Source organism: Kogia breviceps, chromosome 1 (genome assembly GCF_026419965.1).
Source record: "Kogia breviceps isolate mKogBre1 chromosome 1, mKogBre1 haplotype 1, whole genome shotgun sequence".
Lineage (NCBI taxonomy): Eukaryota > Metazoa > Chordata > Mammalia > Artiodactyla > Physeteridae > Kogia > Kogia breviceps.
Genome location: NC_081310.1, coordinates 22,041,217 through 22,062,357, shown reverse-complemented (window position 1 = coordinate 22,062,357; position 21,141 = coordinate 22,041,217). Strand labels below are relative to the sequence as shown.

The 21,141-nt window shown below is 37.9% G+C and overlaps 1 long non-coding RNA gene across 1 annotated transcript in view; it reads left to right on the top strand.

Annotated features, from left to right (window-relative positions):
- The first annotated feature begins 273 nt into the window (after positions 1 to 273).
- Positions 274 to 21,141, top strand: part of LOC136793793 (uncharacterized) — a 90,090-nt gene continuing 69,222 nt past the window's right edge. Inside the window, exons 1-2 of the long non-coding RNA XR_010839567.1 lie at positions 274 to 580; positions 20,328 to 20,452. This is a non-coding gene — a long non-coding RNA (uncharacterized lncRNA). The remainder of the gene's footprint in view (positions 581 to 20,327; positions 20,453 to 21,141) is intronic.

Genomic DNA, 21,141 nt, shown 5'->3' with positions numbered 1-21,141 from the left:
GAACCCACAATGTTTAAAAATGAATTGTATCAGCCTGGACCGAAAGGGACAGAGACAGTAAAACATGAAGAGAGGACACTTCAGACAGTACTACAGACAGGAAGCAGCTGAGAAAACTATTGCAGCTGACAGGAAGCAGCTGAGAAAACTATGCAACCCTGGGCTACTTCCTAGGGAATTGGAAGGCTAACTCAGAGGGTGGAACCAAGATCCCAGTGCAGGGAGGTAAAAGTCTCTGAGTCCTGCCAGGAAGTAAGACTGAGTCCCAATCAAGGAACTGCAACATTTACCCGTTCTGTGGACTAGTGAGGGCTACGTGCCTTCCACTTTCCCCTCTTTGAAGGGAAATGTCCATGGAAGCACAGTCCTATGCTTCTCCCATCACTCCCTGTGATATATATGGTGGTGGTTTGGGCCAGATCAAGTGTCTTTAATTCAAAGATCTTCAGGTGAAGAGGAACCACTTAAGGAGTTACACCCAAGGACGTGCACCCAAAGAGTCTCATCTGCTCCAGGACCTCACAAGATCCTTGACCTTAACACTGCAATGAAATGAGAACTTACAGTTGTCTGAGAGGAGGTGAGTGCATTTTGCATATGGAAAGAATGTAAAACGTTTGTGGCCAGAGGGTGGATTCTGAAAGTTTAAAAACCTTGCCCCAGGGGCTTCCCTGGTGGCGCAGTGGTTGAGGGTCCGTCCGCCTGCCGATGCAGGGGACGCGGGTTCGTGCCCCCGTCCGGGAAGATCCCACATGCCCCGGAGCGGCTGGGCCCGTGAGCCATGGCCGCTGAGCCTGCGCGTCCGGAGCCTGTGCTCCGCGGCGGGAGAGGCCACAACAGTGAGAGGCCCGCGTTTGGCAACAAAACAAAACAAAACCTTGCCCCAAATTCTTTAACTCTCCTCCTCTCAATCTGATTCTGTGGCTGCTTGACTAATAGAGCACTGTACAGAATACTCATTCTGTGTCATGTCTGGTACTAGGCCTTAAGTGTTAGAGAGAAAAAAAAGAATAACTGATCACTGACAAAGAAAAATGTTTGCAGGGCCAGGAAAGTGGGTAGTGGTGGCTTTCTTGATATCTTCAAGGAAAACATTGACCAATTAATGAGGGCCACAGGGAAACATCAACTAACAAGCAGAATCATTGATAAAAAATTCATCTGCAGAAACTAAGATTTTGACAAGGAACAGGAAGAGGTGGCAAGTTGGAACTGTCATAAAATTGCCAGTGTTTAAAGCAACTAAGTAACTGAAATATACGGTTTCAGAATCCCATTCTGTATGTTACTGTATATACATTCTGCATGTTACTGTATTTCTTATTCTCTTGTGCATACTCAAAGTAACAGCCTGTCTACAAAAACCATGCCCACTGCACTTTTTTTCTCTTTTTGCAATTTAAAAGATTTTCAGGGGTAATTTTACCTTAAGGGTTGACTTTAGACTCTAAACAACTAAAACGTTAAACAGTTTTTTAGAACGGAAATCTTAAAAACAACAACTTCTAGCCTTTTCCTGCCTTAACGGGAATGCTCACCCAGATGGCATCGTCTTCCTTCTCATCTTCCATCACCTCCTCTATGAAAATTCCCACCCATCACACTGATGTCAAGCCCTCCCTCCATGTTTTCAGGCCAGAGGTCTGCAGGATTTGCGCCTCTGCTGGCAACCATCTGCCAGGGGCACAGCTGCTGTGTGTAAACTGGAGTTTCTTGCTCCGCAAAGATGGAGGTCTAGATGGAAGTTAAACACTAAGTAGAGAGAGGACAAGGGAAGATGAAGAATTGCATCTTCTTGGGTGCTTGGGGTTGGGGCAAAATCCTTGAATCCCAGCTCTCCTTACTGTATGTGGCTGCACCCTGAGAACCTCGGTTTCCTCATCTGAAACTGGGGGTAACATCTATTTCACATAGTTGTGTTGAGCATTAAATGAGAAACAGACATCAGTTGACAAGCGTGGATCAGGTCAATGCAGGTGAGCTTTCTTCTGCTTCCTTGTGCTCTGTATTTTATACTGTAGGTTCCTGGAGGGCATGAACCATTTATCATTCTTTTTATTTACGGGCCGGCATAATGCTGTATTTAATAGTGTAGACTCCAGGTTGTGCCCCTGTGGAGAGTCTTGAGAGTATGGATGGGTAGACGAAGTGGTAATTAGTAGAGTAATGGCAATTTACTTTTGTAATACTGACAGTTAATAAAAGCCATTAAAAGTGAACATTAAATACAGATTTAAAATAATGCAGCAATATTTAGTTAAAAAATAATCAAGTAATGTTAAAAAACGAAATCCTTTTCTTACCTCATCAGTAGAGAAGCTGAAGTCATCTTTCAGCACTTCAGGATTGCTAAATTTGTAGAGAAGGGTGTTTAAACATCTCCTGTCCCAGCTGTCAGTCACCCGGCCACCGTAAACCACCTCCCCAATCAGGTAGCGCAGTGTCTGCCACGGAATATTGGACTGTGCGCTCAGGAAATTTTCCAACACCTTTGTGGCAGCCTTTAGAAAATCCACTAGTTTTCATTATTTTAGTGTGTGTTTTCAGGTTGCTTTCATGATTTAGCATAAAATCAACAACTCAAACAGCTACATATATTTTCACTTTAACAATATGTGGAAATAAAAAGAGGAACAAAAATATTAGGCTATACATTTTTCTCCACTGATCCTATTTTGTTGTTGAACAAACATTGAAATAGTTAATTGATTAATATTATTATTTTTTGAATAGACAAAACAAGCACGTAGTACTGAATTCAGAAGATACGAAAGGATAAACAAGGGGATGTAAGTTTTCTCCTGCCCCTACTCTAGCCATCAGATCCCCTCCCTTGAGGCTGTCACCGTTAACAATGTCTTTGGTACTCTTACATAGTCTGTGTAACTTTGTGCACATAAATTGATTTAATTCTTACTTTTCTCCCTCCTTACCTCACCTCCTCTCTCCCTTTCTTTCTACCCTCCCTCTGTCCTTCAACTATCTCTCATCTCTCCTTCTGTCTCATCCATCTTTTTTCTGTTTTCTTGTCTTTATATGCACTGTCCTGCAGTTGAACAATATATCTTGACTATTGTTGTTCAATGGCTGCAACAATTCATACTTCCACTAACAGTGTGTGAAAGGATTCTTTGCTACTGTTCTCTCTTCCCTTCCACTACTAGGAGGTGTTGCCCTATGTAATTTTTTGTACTTTGCTGTTAGTTTAATTTGTATTTCATTTGCTACTGGTTATTTTTAGCATCTTATGTCTATTGGTCAAGAGTTGATCTTCTGTACATTACCTATTTTTCCTTTGGATTGTTTGTCTTTTTCTTGTTAATATGTAAGAGCTCTTTGTATATTACAGACATGAACTCTTTGATAGTTATTTGCATTGCAAATATTATCCTAAATCTGTGATTTGTCTATTGACTTTATTTTGTCACCATTTGCCATATAGAAGTTTTTATAATCGAATATGCCTATCTTTTCTTTTATGGTTTTGGGCTTCCAATTTTTTTTTTTTTTTTTTTTTTTTTGCGGTGCGCAGGCCTCTCACTGTTGTGGCCTCTCCCTGTTACAGAGCACAGGTTCCGGATGTGCAGGCTCAGTGGCCATGGCTCACGGGCCCGGCCGCTCCGGGGCATGTGGGATCTTCCCGGACCGGGGCACGAACCCGCGTCCCCTGCATCGGCAGGCGGACTCTCAACCACTGCGCCACCAGGGAAGCCCTGGCTTTCCAATTTTAATTAAGTTGTCCCTAACTCCATGATTGTACATGTAATCTCCCAAATTTATTTTTAAAGATTTTTATTGTTTTATAAGACATCTAAAATTTACTCCATTCTGGAATTTATGTTTTTATATGGTATAAGATAAAGGGCCAAACTAATTTTCTCCCAGCTGGATGGTCAATGTAACCAGTAACCTTTACTTTAAAAAAAAAAATCCCTCATTACTGAGTTAAAATACTTACTATGTCAAATATTAAAATTTCATATAAACTCAGATATTTGGAGAATACAGAATATATCTGTATTCTCCATTATATCCCACTGATTTATTGTCTACTTCTGCCAAACACTGTTGGATTTAGTATAGTGGAATTTTTTTTTTTGGTATGTTTTGATATCTGGTGAAGGAAGACTCTTGCAGTATTTTAATTTTTTGTGCATTTCTGGTTTATTCTTCAGTGTGTCTTCGTCCATGTGAATTTTATCAATTCCAAAATCTCCCTAATAGGGTTCTAATGACATTAAATTTATTATTAATTTTGGAAGAATTGGTAGTTTATGATATGGGAAATCTTCCCATCCGAGAGAGAAGGCAGGATTAAGAAAAAGAGCTGTGGAATCAGACTGCCACAACTGTGTAACTTTGGTGAGTCTTTTAAGTGTCCTGTGGCTTCATTTCCTTATCTTTAAAATGAGGATGATTAGTGTACTCACTTCATAAGGTTGTTGTGAGAATTAAGTAATTCATATAAAGTAATAAGAACATTTTAATCTCTCAGCAAATATTCTTCTTCTTTTTTCCCCCCTAATTTACAGTGTTCATTATTTAGGACACATATGGCTTGTTAAATTTTTTCCTGAATATTAAAAAATTTTAAATCATTATTGTGAATGTACTATGTGTTCTCTACTTCCATTTCTAGGTGTTTATTGCTAGGGAAAAGTTACTGGCTTTTATATGTTTATGTTTTTACCCAGCCACTTTACCAAATTCTCTCATTACTTCTACTAGGGTGGTTTCTTTTTCTTTTAAACTAGTCTCTCAGGTTTTCTATATATAAAACTATATCATCAACAAAAGGTATTTTTTTCTCTTTTATCTCTCTTTTTACAGCATTAATACGAATTATGTATTTTCTTATCTTAATGCATTTATTAGAACTTTTAAGGCAATGCTGAAAGACAATGGAGATAAAAGGCATCCATGTGTGATTCTTGATTTTATTTGAAACAATTTCAGTGTTTGGCTATTTAGAATAATATTTGCTTTAGTTTTTTGGTAGTCGTTTTCATATTTAAGCCGTTCCTTTGAATCCTATAAGAGTTCTTATTAGGAATGGTGCCTGAATTCGTAATAAAGCCTTTTCTACAACTATTGATCTGATCATTCAAATTGAGATTAGAGATTTCCAGATACTGAGCCACTCTTACATTCTTGGAATAAACCCTACTTGGTCATGGTGTATTATTTGATTCATTGCTGAAACCTATTAATAGTTTAATATAGAATTTTTATATCAAGTACTAAGTGAAATTAGCCTATAGTTGTTTTCTATATTATCCTTACCAATTATTCATATTAAAATTTTGTTGGTTTCATAGAATCAACTAGGGAGATTGCCATCTTTTTCTAAGGTCTGGAATAGTTAAAAAATTTTTTTAAATTAATTAATTTATTTTTGGTTGCGTTGGGTCTTCGTTGCTGTGTGTGGGCTTTCTCTAGTTGCGGTGAGCAGGGGCTACTCTTCGTTGCAGTGCATGTGTTCTCATTGTGGTGGCTTCTCTTGTTGCGGAGCACAGGCTCTAGGAGCTTCAGTAGTTGTGGCATGCGGGCTCAGTAGTTGTGGCTTGCGGGCTCTAGAGTGCAGGCTCAGTAGTTGTGGCACATGGGCTTAGTTGCTCCGCAGCCTGTGGGATCTTCCAGGACCAGGGCTCGAACCTGTGTCCCCTGCATTGGCAGGCAGATTCTCAACCATTGCGTCACCAGGGAAGTCCTGGAATCGTTTAAATAATGTTAATGTATCTGTTTTTTAAAGTTCAGAGTGAACTAAGTTGTGAAACCATTTCATTCTGGTGTTATTTCTCATGGCAATCGGTCTACTCAAAATTTCCATTTCTTTTTGAGTCAGTTTTGATAATTCATATTTTTCGGGGAAATCATTGGCTTCATCTAGATTTTCAAACTTTATTAGTCTAACCAAAAACCAATTTTTAAATTTATTTTTCTTTTCTACCTTTTTGTATATTATATACTTCATTAACATTAAAATTATATTTATTTTTACTTCTTTTTGTTGTTTTTTCTAATCTCTTAAGATGAATGTTGATTTCTTGTATTTCTTCTTTAATAATGAATATTCGAGGTAGTTTTTTGTTTTTGTTTTTCCTGAGCATAGCGTTTGTCCCTCACATTATTTTTGGTATGAAGTAGTCTCATTTCTATTGTGTTTGAGATATTTTGTGACTTCCCTTTTTAATATCCTCTTTATCTTCCCTTTTAATATTCTTATCTAGAGGCATGTTTCTTACTTTCCATCTTGTTAAGATATCTTGGGTCAAATTTTTACTGTTTATTAGTTTATGATTAGAGAATGTGACATAAAATCATTAAATATTTTTCTTTGTGGCCATTTTATGATTGAGTTTTCTAACAGTTCCTTAGCTACATAAAAAATATGAACTATTAGAAAGACGTTAGGTTCTATATACATCTGTTAATCAAGTTTGTTGATTATACTATTCTATTCTTTTTCTTATTTTTGCTTATTAGAGCTGTCTAATTCTGAAAGAGCTTTTTGAAATTTCCCACAATAATCACATTTATAGAATGTATGTGTACACATATACATGTGTCTACATAGACATACATGTATGTATATATGTGCTATAGTGTACCACTCTGATTAATCTAGAGACCACATAGTGAAAGAGCTGAGAGCACAAACTCTGAAGCTAGACTACCTGTGATCGAGTTGTGTCTGTTCTGCTCACTCATTAGGCAAATTGCCTAACCTCTCTGTACTTCATTTGTAAACTAAGGATCATACTACCTTCTCTATAGGGATGTTGTAAGGTCTCAGTTAATTAATTCATAAAGTACTTAAAACCATGCTGAGAGAAAGCACTATAAAAGTTAACTATTTTCACGACTCATATCTTCATAAATTCTTTCTCTTGCTACTGTTCTGTGCTTTTTTAGCTTAAATTCCATTTTGTCTGATATTAATAATAGCATTCCTGCTTTTTGCTGTTTTTATTTTCTTGGTAGTTTCAAGCTTTTTCATTAATGTAAGGGTTTTTCATATAAATTGTGTATAGTTGAGTTTTGTTTTGTAACCCAATGTAATAATTTTGCTAAGAGAATGCAATCCATTTACATTTAATGTAATAACTGTTAATATTCCTTTCATATTGCTTTACATTATTGTTTATTTTAGTATGTTGTTTCTCTCCCTCCCTCTTGTTTTTAGTAGGTTGATCAAATTGTTATTTATTTGCCTTTTTCTTCTTCACTAATTTAGACATTATACCATTTCCATTACAGGTTACCTTTCCTTTCCTTGAATTCATATTAAAATAACATTCCTTTTTTCAAATGAAGAGAGGATATCAATTATTTCCCTACCAAAATTTTCCATTTCCCCATTTTTTTTCCTCTGCCCTCTCTAACGTTAGAACCAGTAATAAGGTGAAACATTTAGAAAACTTTTACTTCCCTCCTCTCCTCTTTCCTTTCCTCACATAAACACTTCAGAAGGTTTTCGCTCTCCTCTTCACTCTTCATGTACATGCTTCCCTCTACTCCATCTCCTAGGCTTTGTTGAGATAATTTAGTACTCTTAGCTTAAGACTATTAAGGGAATTTTTCTTGTAGTATGACTCTTCCTCTTAAATAATCTGTATTTAGCACTTAGACCACTCACCGTCAACCATTTATTATTATCCATTTAGATTTAATAATGTACCAAAAGGCTTACCAATATACTGCTCACCACAGTTTCTACTTCTTTTCATTTTCCTTTATTTTGGGTCTCTATTCTGATATATTTGTACATAGTATAGATCTTACTCAAGCATTTTCCACAGATAGAGAGCATGAATTATATATAATCTAAATCCTAGCTGATATGCAAATATCCTTCTTTCTCCTTGACAGAGTGAATGACATCTTGGCTGGGAATAAGATTCTTGGCATGCAGTCTTAGTCTCCCAGATTCTCTAGATGTTATTCCACTATCTTCTAGCTAGTGATGTAGATGACAAGTCTAAATGTTATCACTGTTCTTACAAAACTTGTCTTCGAAGCTTGGAGTTCAGGAATTTTCTAGCTTATGTCCAAATGTATGTCTTTATCACAACTCTACATGAATTACTAAGGATTTTCAATCTGTAAACTCAAATCTTTAATCAGTTAAGAGACAATAAAATAGATTTCTTCTTAGTTTGTTTTTTCCATCTATTCAATTTCCTCCTCAGGAATTCGTATCATTTGAATGTTAGGGGTTCCCTTTAAATACCTTCTTAATTTTTGCCTTATGATTTCCATCTTATTGTAGCTTTCTTCCTATGCTCTGAGTTATTCCTTCAATTTGATTTTTCTAGCCATTAACTCAAGTCTCAACCATGACCATTTTTTCCTTCAATTCTTCTACCTCTTTTTTTTTTTTTTGGCTGTGTCGGGTCTTAGTTGCAGCCCGCAGGGTCTTCGTTTTCTTTGAGGTGTGCAGGATCATTTGTTGTGGCGCAGGCTCTTTGTTGTGGCGCATGGGCTTCTCTTTAGTTATGGTGCACGGGCTTCTCTCTAGTTGTGGCATGTGGACTCCAGGGCATGTCGACTCCAGGGTGCATGGGCTCTGTAGCTGTGGCGCGAGGGTTTTAGTTGCCCTGTGGCGTGTGGGATCTTAGTTCCCTGACCAAGGATTGAACCCACATCCCTTGCATTGGAAGATGGATTCTTTACCACTAGACCACCAGGGAAGTCCCTACCTCATTTTTTTTTTTAAGTTCAGAAATCACGGTGTGTGTATACAACTCCAATTTGTTGAGAATACATGGAGCCTATGCACTAATTAACACCTCTTGCCACATGTGTGTAAATGAGTCACGCCAAAACACAGTGATGCTGGCCCTTTTTTTGTGATAATACATAATCTTTGGAGATAGTTTATAATCATAAATTGAGCTAATAAGACAAAAATAAAAATTCCATAATTTGGAAGAAGGCAAAAGGATGACCACATTATCTTTTCAATGTCATACTGAAAACATTGTCTAACATACTCATTTAAGGATTATTAAATACTTCAGGAGTATCTACTTTTGTTTTGACTTACTATTTACTATTGATTAGAGCACTTTACAACTCTGTGAGAGTATATGCTAACTTATGGAAAACTGTTAGCCCTGTATCTGTTTCTTTCTGATAACAATGAAAATGAAATTTTGTCCTGTAGAAATACAAATGGTTTCTTGTTCATAAAGAAAATTACAACCCAAAGGTTACAATTTTATTGCTGGTAGGGCATTTACCAGTTTTATATGTAATTTGGTAATCATATTTCATTACAATATCTTTCAATAACTATAAATATTTCTGTTCTCGTATACTTTAAAAAACTAAATTTGTTTATTTAATTTATTTTTGGCTGTGTTGGGTCTTTATTGCTGCATGTGGGCTTTCTCTAGTTGGGTGAGTGGGGGCTACTCTTTGTTGCAGTGTGTGGGCTGCTCATTGCAGTGGCTTCTCTTGTTGCGGAGCATGGGCTCTAGGCACGCAGGCTCAGTAGCTGTGACTCACAGGCTCTAGAGCACAGGCTCAGTAGTTGTGGCACAAGGGCTTAGTTGCTCCACGGCACGTGGGATCTTCCCAGACCAGGGCTCCAACCCGTGTCCCCTGCATTGGCAGGCAGATTCTTAACCATTGCACCACTAGGAAGTCCCTCTCCTATACTTAAAAAAATCAGTTTAACCATCCTGCTGGCTCTTTTATCAACGAGTTAAAAAAATATTTGACAAGTGCTCATTTAAAAAAATTGTGTGTGTAAAATGTGTATGTGCATTAGCTTTTGTATCCTTATGGGCTCTTATAATTTTGTTTCTTGTGTTCTTTCTCTCTTTGTCTGTGGGATCTTGTTAGATATGTTATTTTTTCCCGGTCTTGTCTTTGGAGCTTAGGTCCAGGTTTTGGGGAGCTTTCAGTAGTGATAGCCTTACATACGGTGGAAAATATATTGATGTGTAGTCCTATGGGTTGGTAGATAGCACCAGTCAGATTGTCAGTCCCCTGAGGAAACTCTCCAAGTTGCCTAACAATAAGCTGGCTGGGCCTGGAACTCCCCCTAGTGGGAGGAGCTGTGTCCAAACTCAACTTCCCACTGAACCAGAAGTTCCTGCTTCCTTAATGAGAGGGCTGTGCATGAATCCAATTTCCCACAGTTTCAAGGTGCTATAGCATTTGGAATTTCCAGACAACTCCCTGAACATCAGGTACCCAAACTCAGACATCTTGGCACCAAGGCAGTCTCTTTCCCACTGGCAATGATGCTCTCACATTTGCCACATTAAAGGGGAGAACAAAGGAGGGGGAGGGTATTTCTTTTGGAGGGCAGTGCCATGATGTTACCAGCTGCTTCTGGCTTAATGAATCCTCTCTGCCAAAGGCCAAAAGGAGAGCAGCATCCCGTGAATTCCAGCCTGCACCAAGTGATGCTGCTGGTATTCACCCAAGCTCTTTGCATGACAAAATACCCTGCCATCACCTGGCCATTCATAATCCTCCATTTATTATTTCCCTTGCAGATGGTTTAGTATATATTGAAAAATATATATACTATAAATATATGTGCAAAAATGAGATCATACTATACATGTTCTGTTATAACCCAATTTTAGTAATCAGTCTTGCAAATGTGACTAACTTTCATATTGATAACAACAGGAATTCTTTAAAGGCTTTTGAACTATATTATCAAATTGTCTTCTGAAAAGTTAGGAAAAATTAAATTCTCAATAGCAGTATGAGATAGTGCCTGTTTCTCTGCATTTTTTAATTTATTTTTTTAATAGTTATTTATTTAATTTATTTATTTTAATTTTTTGGCTGCATTGGGTCTTCGTTACGGCACACGCGGGCTTCTCTCTAGTTGTGGTGTGCAGGTTTTCTCTTCTCTGGTTGTGGTGCACGGGCTCCAGGACACGTGGGCTCAGTATTTTGCAGCATGCAGTCTCTCTCGTTGAGGTTCACAAGTTCAGTAGTTGTGTCACTAAGGCTTAATTGCCTCACAGCACATGGGATCTTAGTTCCCTGACCAGGCAATGAACCTGCATCCCCTGCATTGGGAGGTAGATTCTTTACCACTGGACCACCAGGGAAGTCCCTGTCTCTCTGCATTTTTGTTTGTTTATTTTAGCCACTGTGGTAGTGAAAGGTGGTATCTCATTGTGGTTTTAATCAGCATTTCCTTGATGATTGTATTTGGAAGTGTTCTCCAGAGAAACCGAACCAATAGGTTGTATGTACATATAGAAAGAGCTTTATTATAAGGACTTGGATCATACAATTGTACAGGCTGACAGATCTCAAGATCTGCAGTTGGCAGTGGCAAATCCAGGAGAGCTAGTGGTGTAGATCTAGTCTGAAGGCCAGTAGGCTCAAGACCCAGGAAGGGCCAATGTTTCAGTTCAAGTCCAAAGGCAGGAAAAAAGACCAATATCTCAGTTCAAAGGCAGTCAGGCAAGAGGATCTCCCTTTTTGTTCTATTTGGGTCTTCAACTGACTGGATGAGGCCCACCCAGTTTAGGGAGAGCAGTCTGCTTTACTCAGTCTACTGATTTAAATATGAATCTCATCCAAACTCAACCTCACAGACACACTCAGAATAATGTTTGACCAAATATCTGGGGATCTTGTGGCCCAGTCAAGTTGACACATAAAATTAACCATCACAATAACTGATGAAGTTGAGCAAGTATTCACAATCTTATTGCCTTTTTGTATTTATATTGTGAATTGCTTATAACCATTTGTCTAATACATGGTGCAAGTATTTTCCCCCCAGTATATCCTTTGCCTTTGCTTAAGCTTTGATTAAGATTTGGACAGACGTGTGCTTGAGCTCATGTTCCTCGACAAATACCCAGAATGCAGCTGTTTCATGTTATGTTCTGGTTACGTGCAGAAGCACATACTCTGACAGGCCGTGTGGCTTGCAGTGAGTATGGCAGCCCCTTGTGAAAACTGAAAAGCATAATGCACACGTAGGAGAGGTGGAAGGGTACCCATCTAGGGTGGGTCTAGGAGATCGACACCCAGAGGCAGAGTCAAGATGTTCCTCAGAAAGTTTCTTTTGGATCTGCCCTTACATATAACTGAGTGGGTAATCAAGGCAATGTTCTGCACTGAGAGCACCACTGCAAGAAAATTAACCTGGTAAAAATTTAAGCAGGTGCTACCCATGTTTCCTTTAGCAATAAAGAAAACACCCTGCTATGGAGAAAAGATAACCCTCCTCCACTGTTGGTGGGAATGTAAATTGGTGCAGCCACTATGGAGAATGGTATGGAGGTTCCTCAAAAAGCCATATGATACAGCAATCTCACTTGGGCATATATCCGGACAACGTTAGAATTTGAAAAGATGCATGTACCCCTATGTTCATAGCAGCACTATTTACAATAGCCAATGACAAGTGAATGGATAAAAGAGACGTGGTATATATGCACAGTGGAATATTTCAGTCATAAAAAGAATGAAATAATGCCATTTGCAGCTACATGGATGGATCTAGAGATTATCATACTAAGCAAAGTAAGTCAGACAGAGAAAGACAAATACCATATGATATCACTTATGTGTGGAATCTAAAATTTTACACAAATGAACTTATCTACAAAACAGAAACAGACTCACAGACCTAGAGAACAGGCTTGTGGTTGCCAAGCGTCGGGGGCAGGGGAGGGTTGGATTGGGAGTTTGGAACTAGCAGATGCAAACTATTATATAGAGAATGGATAAACAACAAGGTCCTATTGTGTAGCACAGGGAACTATATTCAATATCTGGTGATAAACCGTAATGGAAAAGAATATGAAAAAGAATAGTATATATAACTGAATCACTGTGCTGCACACCAGAAACTAATACAACATTGTAAATCAATTATACTTCAATTAAAAAAAAAAAACAGCCTGCAATATTAAACACAAATAGAGGGTTCTATATAGAGAATAGTGAAGAAAGGCTCTTAAGCTAAAGTTTTTCCCCTACAATGGGTCAATGTAATCTTTCTTGCTTTAAATGAATAAGTAAAAGCAACAAACACTTTTGTGGTGATTTATATGTGTCTGACACTGTTCTAAGTGCTTTGCCTCTATTGACTAGTCTACCTCTTATAATGCCCTTTGGCCTAGGTACTTTTTTGGCCAAGGAAACTAAGACCCAGAGAAGTTAATAAGCTTGCTCAATGGCTTGTAAATCCTTGTTCAGCTACAAGCTGGAGGAGCTGGGGGGCGGGGGAGGGCTTCCAAGTCCATACTTTAAATGTTAGCCAGCCCTTATTGCCTAGTTACAGAGTTCATTATCTTAGAACCATGAAAAACACTTAGTATTTGTGTAGATACACACTAGGCTTTCTGTATCTTATTGTTATTTGTTGTTATTGTTGTTTAAGGTACCACACTTACCTCCAAGTCTGAAGAACTAAAGGTGTATGCAAAATTCCAGCCCAACATTCCATAAATTTTTCTTTCATTGATCAGAGCATTGAAGAAACATAAGCTGAATAAGTTTTTTCCACCATGGTCCACAGTCCGGTTTTTCAAATATCTCCTCTCTTACCTCTCCACTCCCACTATATCCAAATGTCTGAAGTAAATTACTTTTCAACCCCTGGGGATTTTCCACTGCAATCTTTAAAACAGATGTGAGTAAAAACAACATGTGAGGACAGATACAGGCACTAGGACTAGGGGGGACTCTTCTTTGCATAGAGAACTACCTAAGAATATAACTGTTTTTAAGGTTCAATGGCAAATCGAAAATCTTGTGTTATTCTTTTCCCATTTGAAAACTTCTGTAAAAGGATTGTATCAGATTTCCTATTGCTCCAATTCATACCTTAAAATAAGTACAACATTGTCATTAAAAGCACTCCTGTTTGTTCTGGAAGCCCAGCATTTTAGAAAGTTTGACAGTGAAGAGTTATTATACTCTAAATGCTCAATGTCAGCTAAATGGCTGTAACAGAATCAGGGTTACATGGCCTCAGCAAGGCAGCAGATAGAGGGGGCTCCAAATTATGGGAAACAGAACTCACGGAACCAACAAAAGTATCTAATCATAACAGATAATTTGGTGTGTTACTAAAGTGTTCTGCTTGAATTGAAAATCACTTTGATTGATTTTTTAACTAGGAAAGTTGAGGTGAGGAGGTACAGGAGGTGAACTGGGGAGAGAATCACTTGGAGGGCTTTTTTTTAAGAGTGTGGCTGTAAGTCCGAAACTGAAGGCTCTGAAAATGTTTCTTGCACAGTTTCCAAAGACATACATACATAGACATATAAATGTATATGTGTATTTCACATTGTGTGGGTATATATATATAGGATACATATAAATGTGTGTAGATATGTATATATGATATGTGTGTGCGTTGTGTGTGTACGTGAACATGAGACTTCTGAATCAAGGATACGACTGCTTGATTTATTCACAGAGCACTTAAAATAAAATGTTCCTTCAAGCTCTATCTCTGTCCCCAGCATGTCCACCTCCCAAACGCCCTGCTCCTGGCCAAAGATAAAAGGCTGTTTGACATCATAATCTGCCTGGCCCTGGGAGGTAAATGGAATATCTTGAGTCTCAGACTAAAAGTTGCGGATTTCTCCAATCCGTGTCCCATCTTCTACAGGAGCAGGTTTGTTGGGAATTGGCTCAGTACCGTCGTCATGGGTAGATACACCCAGGGGCCGGGGAATAGCTGGGGGTCAGTGTAACAGGGAGAAGTTCCTTTGCTTCCCAAGAGTAAATCTGATTTATTCTCAGGCTGGACTGGGACTTTATCAGGAAATTGTCCCATCTATCCCATTTCCTCTATCTTCATCCCAGTTCTGTTAAATATCTGGCACACATTCTGCCTATGCCATTGGTCAGTTTTCTTTGCCATTAGGACTCCATTTTTTGGTCAGCTGGACACTTGTTTAACAGAATCGACCAAGTCTTAGTATTTATTCAAATTTAATGGTGGATATGATTAGAAGTCACAGATAATTTTTAATTAGGACTTTTTAGTCAATAGTTTCAACCTGCTTTTTGCCAGACCTCTTTCAGAGAATTAATAACAAATTATGAAACATTTAGGGGGGTCAGAGACAGGAAAAAGCTAGAGAAGCAAAGGGCAAGGAAAGGACACAAATTCTATACTCTGTACTCTGGTTTATAAGAGTTGGAAGCCTAAGCATCCTTGTTTGAGAAAACAAACATCTAAACTTTGAATCACTTGAAAGCAAGGATCTTGTCTATACTTTTGCATCCTTCCTGGTCCACAGTGCAGGGCTGAGCACAGCAGAAATTTAGCATACTGCAATTAGCACTCTCTTCTTAATTCAGAATTATGAATGCAAGACAGTTTACATTCAAATAGTGTTTCTGAGTCAATATTAAAATCTATTATACCTTGTCCTTACTTTTAAACTCTTTTGAAGAATAGGAATTGGGAAAGAACTGTCTGATTTTGAGCTTTACCACAGCCTAAACCCAGGCTCTCCTGTCACATTTGGACAATTAAATCTGCAAAATAAAAAATTCATAAATATTTTAATGTGAAAAATTTAAATGAAACCAACATGTTCTAAGAATCATAGTTATCTTAATGTTTGAACTGGTCTTAGATACCCTTTTAATAATCAAACCATAAGAACTTTCATGTTGCATAAGAATTTGCATTAAGACCCATTAATTCCCATTTTGAAAAAGTAGTTTTCCCTCCCTTAGGTACAAAAATGATATAGACTTATTGCAAAAAAAACTTGGAAAAAATTACAAATTAAGGACAAAATGATGAGTTCTACTGCTCACATCTGGCACAATTGAACATCGTAATAAACAATGATGGTAAAAGTTTATAATCCATTGAATACAACAGAAATCCATGAGTCCATGCTGTTATAAATAAATAAATAAATGGGGAGAAAGAAAATTCCCTTATAGTAGAACATAATTTAATAAATTTCGAAGGAATTGTGGAGTTAGAAAGTTACCATTTGGCAAATAATTCAGTAATAATTCAATCAAAAATTATCAATGGAAGTGGAAAGTAGTGGGTGAAAGTCTGAGATGTATAGATCATCTGAAAGTCCCTACAGTTGGTAGATACCACTTTAATTAAATGATCAAAATTAATATTCTATACTTCTATAAACCAGAGTATAGAGTATAGAATTTGTGTCCTTTCCTTGCTCTTTGCTTCTCTAGCTTTTTCCTATTTCTGGTCCCCCTAAATCTGTCCAGAAGTGGGACAGATTGACGTCTTGTGCCTCTTGCTATGATGTACCAAGAAGGATACAACATCACATCTGTGGTATTCCTGCAACACTGCATAACCTAACTCTAACCATGAGAAAATAGCAGACAAATCCAAACTGATGGACACTTTACAAAATAACCAGCTTGTACTTTTCACAAAACGTTAAAGTTGTAGACGACAAAAACAGACTGAGGAACTATTCTAGAACAAAGGCGATTTAAGAGACATGACAACCGAATGCAATGAGAAATCCTGAATTGGAACCTGGACCTAACTTTTTTCTTCTTTTGCAATAAAAGATATTATTGGGACAATAGGCTAGACATGATTAATTTCTATTGATTAGATAATCAGCATACACGCTGCAGTATTTAGAGGTCAAGTGGCATTATGTCTGCAACTTACTTTCAAATGATTCAGAAAAAATTACATATACATGTATGTACATATGAAAGAAATGAGAGGGCAAATGTTAACAATCATTAACTCATTTAAAGGAAGAGAGGTTAAGGGTATAGTTTTTGTATCATTCTTGCAAATTTTCTGCAAGTCTGAAATTATTTTTTTAATTTAAAAAACAAACCAAAAACTACAAAAGCAAAGAAACACTAAACAAAAAATTAAGCAGAGGGCTTCCCTGGTGGCGCAGTGGTTGAGAGTCTGCCTGCCGATGCAGGGGACGCAGGTTCGTGCCCCGGTCCAGGAGGATCCCACATGCCGTGGAGCGGCTGGGCCCGTGAGCCGTGGCCGCTGGGCCTGCGCGTCCGGAGCCTGTGCCCCACAGCGGGAGAGGCCACAACAGTGAGAGGCCCACGTACCGCAAAAAAAAAAGAAAAAAAAATTAAACAGAAAAACAAAAATAATCTGAAATCTGACAGAGTAGGTGTAAGTATACTTCTCTCTTTTTCCCCTCTCTGTCTGCATCTCTCTCACTGTTGTGGCCTCTCCCATTGCGGAGCACAGGCTCTGGACGTGCAGGCTCAGTGGCCATGGCTCACGGGCCCAGCCACTCCGCGGCATGTGGGATCTTCCCGGACCGGGGCACGAACCCGTGTCCCCTGCATCAGCAGGCGGACTCTCAACCACTGCACCACCAGGGAAGCCCTCTTTCTGTCATTTTTAAATTAAAAATATTATACCATACATACATGTATTTTACAGGCTACATGTCTGTAGCCTGATTTTTTCCTCTTAGCAGTATATTGTAAACATATTTCTTTAATTCCTAAATTTAAGAAAATCTTTTTCACGTTTTCCTCTCCCAGTGTGGGCTGCTAAGGTGATAGTAATAAATATTTAAAGGCTTGATTTGATAAAGAAGTATGAATTTACCTTAATCATTCTCTGGTAATATAGAATATTTTAAATGTATCATTAATTACTCTTATTAAGGCTTTGAAACTCTGTTCTGAAAAACATTTCTCTAATCTCTTTTTTAAAATGATACATTGGGGGCTTCCCCAATGTATTCAAAAAGTCTTAACACACCTTTTGAAGGTTGATACAATGACTGTCTGGTTGATGCTGTGTCCTTAGTCTCTAGAATGATTTTTGGCAAATAGTATAGTTTCCCTATAGATATTTATTGAATGAATAATGAATGAAAAAACTGGTAGAAATTATTGTGTCATAGTCCACAGTTTGCATCTATTGAAATCATACAATTAAGTAATCTTCATCTTTTGCCTCAAGTGATGAAATAAAGGTGAAAAAGAGAAATTATGAAATAGTTTTTAGACTTCTAAAAGAATAACTGTCTGATAACAGAATGAATGACATTAGTGAAGTTTTTAGAAATTTAAGCCAGGCAGCTGCATTTTGGTTTCATAGTTTCCTTGTGAATGCTCACAGCAGAAGAATACAGTGTAAAGAAGAGAAGAGCCTCATTTCAAGACAATTTTACAGTACAGTATCAGCCATACTCAGTAAAGTGGACAGAAATGCAAGGCTGGAGAAAAAAACTATAGAATGTTGTTGGTTTAAACCTTACTAACTCAACACATTGCTTATTCTTCACTCAAAGTTATATCATTCAACTTCCAAATACTTCCACTGCAAAGAAGAAGGCTGAACCTATGGAAATTTTTGCCCGAGTGAACAAGTGCCTTGGGAGATACAGCCTAGAAAAGTGGGTTGAGGTAGAATAAGTCAGAATAAGTACTAAATACATCACCGAAAGTATGGATATGAGGTATCCTATTCTGCTGTTTGGAAACATATAGGTTATTAAAAACTATGTAATAGATCTATATGTCTGTATATACATGGGTAAGTATTCGTGTATATCTACTGAGGGTGAGGGTTTGAAGAGAGAAAGAGAAAGTGATAAACAGGATGGAAAATAAAAACTGAAGAGGGCTTTTTTTCTCTAATAAAAACTGATATATTCTTTGTGAAGTTTTCAAGTTCTTGAAGAAAAGAGAACTCTCAAAAGGTAGCCTGAGTTTCCTCTGAGAGGCCCAACACATTATTTTATCATTGTTTAAGCATGCTGTGCATTTCCATTTCCAGTTTTATTTCATTTTTAAAACTAGAGCTTTAGTGGAGTATAATTACATCACAATACTGTGTTAGTTTCTGTTGTACACCAAAATGAATTAGCTATATTCATACATATGTCCCCATATCCCCTCCCTCTTGCGCCTCCCTCCCACCCTCCCAATCCCACCCCTCTAGGTGGTCACAAAGCACCGAGCTGATCTCCCTGTGCTATGCGGCTGCTTCCCACCAGCTATCTATTTTACATTCGGTAGTGTATGTATATTGATGCTACTCTCACTTTGCCCCAGCTTCCTCCTCCCACCCCGTGTCCTCAGGTCCATTCTCTATGTCTACATCTTTATTCCTGCCCTGCAACTAGGTTCATCAGTACCATTTTTTTTTTTTTTTTAGATTCCATAGGTATACATTAGGAAGACATACAAGAGACACATGAAAAGATGCTCAACATCCCTAATTATTAGAGAAATGCAAATCACTGTTTTGAGAATAATCTGATTCCTTACAAATAAATGTAAAACTCTTAACGATTCTACAATAGCGCAAAGCCTCGGCGTAAATGATGCTGCAAGATGGCAGTTCCGGAGGAAGACCCATTGTTCAGTTTTGGTTAGGGCCTTAACAATGAGGTCTTCTGCTTTAGCTGTCTGGCCATGACCCAAAGAAATCATGGTCACATGATTTGTTGTTCCTTTTAACTCTTGTGCAAATTTCAGGAGAGTATTGGTGAGGTTGATCCCTGCAAGACAACGTGGAAAGATACATACTATTGTAAATTCATGTAATCCCCTCTTTAAAAATACAAGCTAGCGTTTATTGAGTGGTGGTGGGAGAAGGTGTAGAAGGTGGAAAAACAAGTCTTTGGAATTAGAAGGCAGAGTTCAAATTTTGGCTCTGCTACTTTTTTTTTTTTAATTTTTATTGGAGTATAGTTGGTTTACAATGTTGTGTTAGTTTCTTCAGTACAGCAAAGTGAATCAGTTATACATATATCCACTCTTTTTTAGATTGTTTTCCCATATAGGTCATTATAGAGTGCTGAGTAGAGTTCCCTGTGCTATACAGTAGGTTCTTATTAGTTATCTATTTTATATATAGTAGTGTGTATATGTCAGTCCCAATCTAATGGGGTGACAGATGGGGATGATACTATTTTTTTTTTTTTTTTTTTTTTTTTTTTTCGGTATGCGGGCCTCTCACTGTTTTGGCCTCTTCCATTGCGGAGCACAGCCTGCGGACGCGCAGGCTCAGCGGCCATGGCTCACGGGCCCAGCCGCTCCGCGGCATGTGGGATCTTCCCGGACCAGGGCACGAACCCGTGTCCCCTGCATCGGCAGGCGGATTCTCAACCACTGCGCCACCAGGGAAGCCCGGGGATGATACTATTTACCTACAGCAGTGACTGCTGGTTATTGACTCCAGCGTTTACTTATCCCTTCCTCCTCTGAACCCCAGTGTTACTCCAGATGGCTATGTGCCCAGCTAAAATACTTCATTTTTAGCCTCTCTTGCAGTTAGATATGAGCATCTTATATTATGTGAATAAGCTTTGGCAGCAAAGTTTGTTAAATGTTGTTATCTTCCATTCTAGCTTGGAGCATGGATGTGATGACTAGAGCCTTAGCTGCCATCTCAGGCTAAGTCTTCAAGAAATAGACAGCACCTGTTATGAGTGCATCAGGCATATAGCAGCTGCTTTACATGGAAAAGTTCCAGGTAAGAAAGCCTCTACATGGAGGCACTTTGAACAAGGTTTTGCCTAAAAGAATCAGAGTTTGAAAATGGTGAGTTCTAAAGACATGTTTGATTTGAAGATGATGAAGAGCAGAAGATAAATGAAGAAAATATTTTGCTTAGGGTCTATAGAGCAAAGACAAGAAAAGGAGAAAAAAATGCATTTGGAGTTTTGAAAAATACAAGGGCTGGATCAGCAGAGCCAATTTCTTATAGTTTATTTTATAACGTATTTTTTTCATGAGTCAGTGGGAATTAAAATTGTTAATAAATGCAAGGGCAATCCCAACTTTCATATCAATCGTATGTGTTTGGTAGGTATTTTCTGCACAGAAAACTAGCATTGATAAATTTTCCCATACTTGTGAATCTGAGATATCTTAGCTCTCTTTGTTCTGTTACATTTTTAGTCATTCTTTTTTTTTATGTGCTACTCTTAAAATTTATTTATTAAATTGTGCTACTCTTAAAATTTATTTATTAAATTGAGGTATAGTTGATGTACAATAATGATGTACATAAGTTTCAGGTGTGCAACATAGTGATTCACAATTCTTAACGCTTAGAGTCTATTTATAGTTATTATAAAATAATGGCTAATTCCCCTTGTTGTACGATATATCCTGGTAGCTTATATATTTTATATATAGTGGTCTGTACCTCCTAATCCC